The 8,562-nt window shown below is 39.1% G+C and overlaps 1 protein-coding gene across 7 annotated transcripts in view; it reads right to left on the bottom strand.

Moving 5' to 3' along the window:
• LOC124377897 (activating transcription factor 7 interacting protein) overlaps positions 1–8,562 on the bottom strand; it is a 43,926-nt gene that overhangs the window by 18,104 nt on the left and 17,260 nt on the right. The window contains exon 1 of one of the 7 annotated variants that reach the window (XM_046837265.1): positions 8,212–8,358. The exons of the other annotated variants lie outside the window; for them this stretch is intronic. The gene's annotated coding sequence lies outside the window, so the exon portion shown is untranslated. Of the gene's footprint in view, positions 1–8,211; positions 8,359–8,562 lie in introns of those variants that run through there. 7 annotated transcript variants of the gene reach the window in all.

The raw sequence follows: 8,562 nt of genomic DNA on the forward strand, positions 1-8,562 counted from the left end.
ATTGATTCAGACACTTGTGATGCACATACTTTCTTGCTAGCAATTACAAAAGTGCTAGAATGTTTTACTTTGAATGCAATCAATGCAAGCTTTGTCGTTCTTCCACATACACGGTATACAAAAGACCGAAAATGGCGTTAAACAGCAAAAGTACGTGGTACAAGAGAGACTAGCTATGTGGCTGAAAGACTGTCCTAATATCTTGAGCAAGATTTGTAGTTAATAAATAGAAAATAGAATCATCCCAAAGAGAAATTGTCAGGAAGCCAAAATCAGAGCTAAGAGTCAGCCATGATACAGCGCTCTTGCAGCAGATGGGGTTAAGTGCCTCGCTCAAGGGCCCAACAGTGTCAGCTTCGCTACTTTATGATTAGAATCCCAGAGCTCAAACCACTGAACCATCACGGCCGTAATTAGGAATAAGAGGTAGTGGTGAAGGGTGGGGTGTTTGTTCATAGCTTATGTAGTTTGGACTCATTTGTTTCCCCTCGTAAAGAAATCAAGGTGTTTCCAAGGTGTTACAGTCTTGATATCAACACAACCCCTAAATTTGAGAAATTTCTCCTTTACAATTAATATTTAATCGAATTTAAAGCATAAAAAGTATTACAATCTAGAGCCCATCCCCCACTGCATGCAGCAACCACAGACTGGTCCAGCTACACTAAGACTGTACCATTGTCAATTGAGAGGGGTGATTAGTGACAACTTAAACTCGGAGCACGCATGTAATTTACAGCCTGCTCTTCTTACGGAAAGCAAAAAGCATGTAAATGCAACCTGTAAAATAAGAAAGATGACGTATGAGCATTCAAACACTGGGAAAAAAAAATTTGTACCCCAGCATTTGAACAATCACATTTTACTTCTCATGCAATAGATTGCCATGATCAGATGGAAGTAATGGGAGCACGAAAGTTATTTCTCCTGACCGTGAAGTACTTTTATTGAGACGCGAGTGAGAAACGGAGGTGGAGCAGATCTAGCAACATGCTCCTGCATGATGTGTATTAAAAGCTCCTTGCAAATTCCAGACCCTGTGGAAACATCAACCTGGTTGAACTGCGAATATAAGACAACACAACTCACAAATGACTGGACCATGTACAATAACAGTAAAAAAAAAAAAAAAAGCAGTAGACCACACGTGGAAAGTTGTGGCGCAATTAACAGGTATTTATTGTATCTGTAAAATACATTTTAATCTACAAAAAAAAAAAAAAAAAAAAAAAAAAAAAAAAAAAAAAGGTGAAATCCATCCCCTCCCCCGTCACTGCACCGAGTGGAACTTGACAGCAGGCCATGGATCGTACCACTTTTACAAAGGACAGGGTGCTCTGCTTCAACAGAAGGTTGATCACAAAAACACAGTATAGCTACTGTGTAGCTGGAAACGTAGCCCATAATGTATCTATGGACAATTTGGATTGGTAAACAATGTACTACGCATGTTTCCTCTCCTTAAAATACAAGTTCTAGCAATTTCACAAGGGCCGTACAAACAATTCAAAATACAAATCAAAAATGTCTTTCACTCTGTGGTTACAACTAGCTTTATGGCTCGTGCATTCGCAAGGTAGTGAGCAAACTTCTTTTGGACCCGAATAGCTAATCTCACTCTCACACACACACACACACACACACACACACACACACACACACACACACAGAGGGAACCAAACAAGTGACCAGCACTATGTTCCTGGGTGGAGCAGGAGGTGTTCAGGAGACTTCATTAACACCACCTGTAGAAATTTGTTACAACACATGTAGAGTACATCAGATAAAGAATGCCGCTAATTAAAAATTGCGATAGCAAGCTTTATACTAGAAGTTTAAGAAATATATAAAATAAACGATAATATAAAATGTTCAGGTCCATCAAAGTGAAACGGCTCCCCTCCCCCACCACCATTCAGAGAGAGTGGAAAATTACAGCCACACATAGGCTGTACCATTTTGCATCAGAGGGTTGTTCAACTGCAACACTCTGCAGTAACACAAGGGGGAGCAGGACAAACCAAGAGCACAGTGTCCAAGAAAGGTCACAAAAATGCACCCCCAGCCCAATTACTAAAGTAAATAACCTGTGTTTCAAGTTCATTATGGTGCCGAATAGCAAGACGTAACCGTTTATAATACAAGGTGTTTGGCAAGGACCTTAATAAAACCCTCGAAAAGTCCCAGAGGAAAAAAAAAAAAAAAAAAAAAAGTAGTGGTGTGTGCTTTAGTTCCTCAGATCCATGAAATATAACACGCACACAAAGAAAATTAACTGAGGGTTGGGCATGAACAAGCAAATACCATGTTACAGGGTGGAGCACATAGTGCAGTGGTAATACAGTGGTAAACAACTGTTTTCACTGTTAGGGAAATCCCTCACAAATGCATGCACTATGTTCTTAAATAAAAAAATCAAAAAGTTCAAATGCCTGAAATGTGTTAATCTTCATATTAAAAAAAAAAAAAAAAAAAAAAAAAACCCCACAAGGAGAACCACTGAAACGGATCCCCTCCTCCTAATGCGGCACAAAGAGAGTGGAAAGTTACAGCTAGGCACGGATCATACCACTTTCACGACAGAGAGCAATCCAAGCAGTGTTCTGCTCTGCCTTGACACAAGAGGGAGCTTAACAGAAAAGGCCCCCCCAAGTTTATATTTAGGTTATTAACACTTCAGTGAAAAGAGGTGTCTGCTACTATGGAGCTGCCTATTTATCCCCATGTGTGTGTTACTATGGAACAGTACATCAAGATTACCTTGATGTGGATGCCAGGACCTATTTTTGACAAACCAGCCGAAGGTGAGGTCCTACTCGCAACATTGAAAAGCAAACAAAAAAGAAATTAAAGAACATTGTAGGGTGTAAAAGTGTTGTAACTGGAGCGCTCTTAACTTGCGCGCACACGTGAGAGAATCAGTAGTAGATGAAAACCAAACACCACACCATGTCACTAGGTGGAGACGATTGTGTTCTGGTGTGACCATGAACACCATGTCACGTTGTGACGATGCAGTTAAGGCGCCATCACATCGTACCAGAAAGAAACTGCCCAAATGAGGTCTCTGCTCTGAAACTCTGACCCTTCAGACAAACATTCAAAAGAAACAAAATGTCTCTAAACGAAAATTGTAAATCAGTAATCAATGACATGATTGTGAAAAGCAGAACGCAGTCCCATCCCCCCACTTCTGTACACAATGGAAAATTACAGCCAGGCACAGATCGTACCACTTTTCCCAATGCAGAGGGGTGCTCTCTGCTGTGCAGCTATGTCACAACAAGAGGGAGCATGACCATTTCATTTCCAGGTGATTACTTTTATCATCTGTGATAATTACTAAACCATGTTATTAGCACAATGTTTAGGACGATCATTGTAAACAAATATATATCTCTCATGGGAAGGAAAAAAGTCGGTAAATTAAAATCTCCACTTGAAAATCAATCAAGAAAACCAACAAAAACTACGACTGCAAATTCTCACTGTAGTTTGCCCCAATGAGTTGCTACGCAAGCAGTACGCACGAGTGAGCGAACATATCAACCCTGAAGAGCTCATGCTCATAAACACCCACACACACACACACACGACTGAGAACCAGAAGTGCAAAAGGACTAGACAAGCAACCAAACCCACATGCTCCTTGGGTGTAGGATGATGTGTTAGTGTCAACATTAACACCAAACCATGTTGTAGTAAGATCAACACAACAACCTATAACACTGTTAAACAGGTGCAGCATACCAGACAAATAAGCTTAAGTTATATGTAAATCAGTTACGATATACATTCAAGAGGACGAAATTTATTCATGTAGAGATTTATAAAAGATTGCGCAAAATAGTCAAAAACCACATGCTAACAGCATGAAATCAATCCCATCCCCCAACGTCTGCACAATGAGTGGAAAATTACAGCTAGGCACAGACCCTACCATTTTCACAAAGAGGGGTGTTTTGCTGTGTGCCACTTGTCTCAACACAAGAGGCAGAAGGACAAATGTAACCTATGTTATTAGTCCCAATATTTGCATTTTTAACTATTTGCATTTGAGAAATTCAATAATAAAAATCCAAAAGCAAATCTATGCACGTGGTTAAGCCAAGGTACTGTAAATCAACATTGCCTGGCAAAGATGCGATCACCACCTTAAAGGCAAAAAGTTACTCCCCCCTGATCTAGTGACTTAATGGCAGCAGAGCAAATCACTGCAACAAGCTGCTCCTGCAGTACCATAGGTGTAGCTTGACAGATAAAAGAACAGAGCCACACTGACAGGTATACTAAAATTTTGAGGACATGAGTGAACAGTCAAAACAAGCCCATCATATTTATGCTGGTTTCATAGTAGAAAAGTGGATTTTTACTCAGTCTCAGTACAAATCCACGTCGCACAAAAGCACTGGACCTGTTGCCACTAGAAACCTGCTTACTCTGGTCCAGTGCAAGCTTCAGAAAAATGTATAATTATCAATATTACACACTATAAAAAGTGAAGAACATTCAGTCAATCTGCACATGATAAAAGGTTGAAATCATTCCCTTCCTCCACTGCTGCATGAAGAGTGGAAAATTACAGCAACTCATGGACCGTACCACTTTTATCAAGGACACAAACTGTGGAGCTGCTCAGCTTCATCTCAACATTAGAGGGAGCATGACAACAACAGTCTTACAAGTCCACTACCTGGAAACCTAAACGATAATTTTGGTAGTTAGAAACTTTTTTTTACAAATGTTCATACATTGAAAAAGTGTAGCATTCGGTCTCGCAAGCATGAGACTTACCTCTTGCTTGCCCCCCCACCAAAGGCTCTTCTGAAGCAGATCTCAAACTCTGGTCTAAATTCGCCAGAGCCTGCAGGACTGTCGACACAAGTAAGCCTGCGGTTTAGATGCAAGGCTTCTATGCATGTTCTATCCTTACTCCAGACTTAAACATCGCCAGTGGTTTCATGTGGCTACACATATATATTTGCAAAACTCTGATTTCCTGCTGAGTATTCCACATGTCCTGGAAAATTCATGTAAATGTCCTATAACCCCTTTAGCATAAATTGTAAAGTTCCATCAGGTTTTGGTTTATGATTACCAGGTCTTCAAACTTGCTCATTTCAATTACATATATGGTACAGATAATGTAGTGAGGGACACTTGCAACCCAAATGTCCGTCTTATTCTAGTTACTGAAAATGACAAGGAAAGATCCAGTACTACAAGTCAAACTATATAGTATGTGCTTCAAATTGGCAGATGTACTTCAAAATGTCAAAATGTCCAGCCTGCGTGTTCTGTTGTTCCAATACAATCTGTAAAATGTTACATTCAGGAGTAAATGTATTCAAGACCAAATACTGAATAACACTAATTTAATCTAATTTACAAATCACCTGAGAAAGGCCCCCAAAAAAATGTGCCAGTGATCACAGTCTCCCATATATTGTGAAAATCTAATTATGGCTTGGTCCGTGAAACTAAACCAGCTTAACAACATGACCGTCATGCTGTGTTGGTATTCATACTTAAGGTTATAACTTTTTGGCAGTTCCAGAATTTACAATAAAATCGAAATGAAACTAAATGAAAGACATAAGACAAACTAATATTGTAAAATAAAATTTATAAAATTGAAAATTTTTATTTTACTAACTGCGTTGTATAACCACTTATTTTCAAGCAAAATCTTCAGGTATAATCTGTAAAAAAAAGAAATTTTTTTAAACTTGATACTTATTTTTATTGTCGAATTGATCCAATAATAGATAGTGTTCCCCCAGAACTTGCCTTACGTTCTAAGGCAAGTTCCTAAAATCTGCGAATTTTGGATGCACCCCCTATGGTAGCTTAGTGAATTTATCTAGACATTGTCACTTTAATACAATAATGCGTTTTAAAATTTATGCAATTTGTTAGTGGAAAAAATAGGAATAACGTTAACTTTTTTTAATTTGATTTTCATTTTAACTAGAACATTCGATAATCCGCAACTTGCTGTTAGTTAGGTTCCAAATGAGAACCTGTGAATCGGGGGTCGACGGTACCGCTACTTAACTTAATGAATTCCAAATCCTACTTTTCATGCATGTGATTCCATGTAGTTGGCTAGTTTAGACTCTGTAGCAAGATCACGAGTAATCAAAATAGAATTCCATGTTGCGAAAATCTCATGGTGGTGGTAAAGTTGCGGAGAACTAAAAATTCAACATCCTTTACTTCCGAAAGGTTTTACCAGATATCAAAGGTGGGAGCAATAATGAAGACAAACTTGACGCAAAGCACAAAGTTTGTTTTTTAATCCTGGGACTCTTAATTAAAAAGATTAAAATTCCCTCTTGAATGAGATTTTGCAGCTGCAGCCAGGTACTAACTTAAATATCTTAAGCACATTTTGTTTTGGCTAAAGGTGTGTACAATGGTCACATCTGTGCTTGGAAATTCTTTGAAGGCTGAAAGTCCATGGTCCAGACATGTAGCCAGCCACTGGGTGCTTATTCTCAGTAAAAAAAAAAGGTTTCACTGGTCATATTGATCCCAGCAAAATAGGATTGATTCCAGCCAAACAGGATGTGAAAGCATCCATTGAGAATTCTACACTCAGGTCCACAGGTGGAGACTAAAGTATTTCCATAAGCAAAATAAAGGGAATATCCCAGTGAAGGCCAGATGTGTTCCATTGCCACACACTTCTTTGAGCCCCATCTTGTTTCTCAGCCAAATCAAAGCAGAAGTAGTGAGCAAATTTCTCTTAATTGTGAAACTGACTCAAACTGAAAAAGAGACTACAGATGAAAGCCACAACATGAGCCTCCCACCAGATTTCTGTGGTGAAATCTAGCACCCCAGAGATAGACAGTGGGGAAAAACATTTCTCCAGACTTCCATATATTGATGCACCCTATAGGTGGGCTAGGGTGTGTCTCTAATACATAGATCTCTAAAAAACACCCCAAACATCTGGCTGACTATTCAATTTATAACCAAAAATCTCAAGACTACATAGCTAAGCGTGTAGCTTTGGGCGTTAGCGTTCTTCCAAACCAGATGTAAAACGTAACCAGCACAAAAAGTGGGACAGCTACCTGTAGTTGTTCCAGTTCAACTGCTTAATATCATTACAGACTAGGTTACCGACAAACCCAATCTATGTACAACGCACCCAATTTCAGCTCTGAATTAGTCGCCAGATGTTAACACTGAACAGTCTTAATAGTCTTGGGCTTCAAGCCACAAGTTTCTGACTGTTGTGAATCACAATTAGTTTCACAACCTCTCTGAAAAGCGCTGAAAAAAGGTTCTGTGGGTCAATGTATACATTTCGTGCAAAAAAAGAAACAAACAAAAAGAAACAAACAAACAAACAAAAAAAAAAAAAAAGATAGTAATGCAAAGTTAACAAGGCCAACATTTTTGGTAGGGCTGCCCAAGGAGTTGCCAACCCGTCAAACATTTGTTGACAAGCGAAAGAATGCGAGCAAGGTAGGAAACAGCGTCTCGGTCCAAAGAGCAGACACCATGTAGACAGGAGCGAGGGAGCAGAAGAGCAATACTGAGTCAGAGAAAGACGAGAGGGAGGGGTGAACAGCTAGGACTCGACCATGTGCTTCAGGGTGTTGTGCAGCAACAACACTGCCTGGTGTTGCGAACAACTGCACTACCCCTAATCAGAGGGCAAGAAACAATTTTAGTTGCCACTTCAGAAGCGCAATACATTTGAAAGTAACATTGTGACGCAAATCAAATACACACAAATGCATGTGTACCAAAACAGGCTAATGCATATAATTAAGGCTAACACAAATCCAACTCTTTAAAAAAAATTAAAAAACATTGCGTTTTCAAAGAACATTCAGCTTAACCAGTAATTCACTGTCCAATTCGTAGAGTAGCGTACCAACAGTGCATAACGTTTTAAGTAAAAACAATTTTAAATAATTTAAATCTTTATGTTAAGAAAACAACACCCAGAAAAAAAAAAAAGCTAATTTTGGTTGAAAAAGAAACCAAGATGACAATCCACAATTACTGGTACCAAGATCGCAACGCGGCGTTTATGCTAGCTCTTCATGACACCGTACATAAGACACAGACAAAGACAAATAACGAAACAAACAATATTCTCATTGGATACAGTAGTGACAAAGGTAAAAAAAAAAAAATAATACGTATAACAAGAAATAGGCGGGGATAAAAAGTTTAAATGTAAACCTGCGTGAGCTTCAGACGTAGGCCATGAACAAGAACGCAAGTGGAACTAGCCTTCCTCTTGCTCACCCTATATATAGGCGAGACAGAGTGAGGGAGAGAAGTTGAGCTGGGACTGTACCACGTGAGCAGAGGGGTGGAGCATATTCTTTGTCATCTTCCCAGCAACACCAGAGCACATTGTAGAAACACTAATCACAATCACAATTACAAAGACCAGAAACACAACAGTACAGTTGTAGTCTGGACAGTGGTTCTCTCTGCAAGATTTGTCTCCACATGGCAAATCTGATACCACAGACAGAAAAATTTATGAATAAATCAATAAAAAAATCAATTGGCATTTAAAAATAC

Source organism: Silurus meridionalis, chromosome 24 (genome assembly GCF_014805685.1).
Source record: "Silurus meridionalis isolate SWU-2019-XX chromosome 24, ASM1480568v1, whole genome shotgun sequence".
NCBI lineage: Eukaryota > Metazoa > Chordata > Actinopteri > Siluriformes > Siluridae > Silurus > Silurus meridionalis.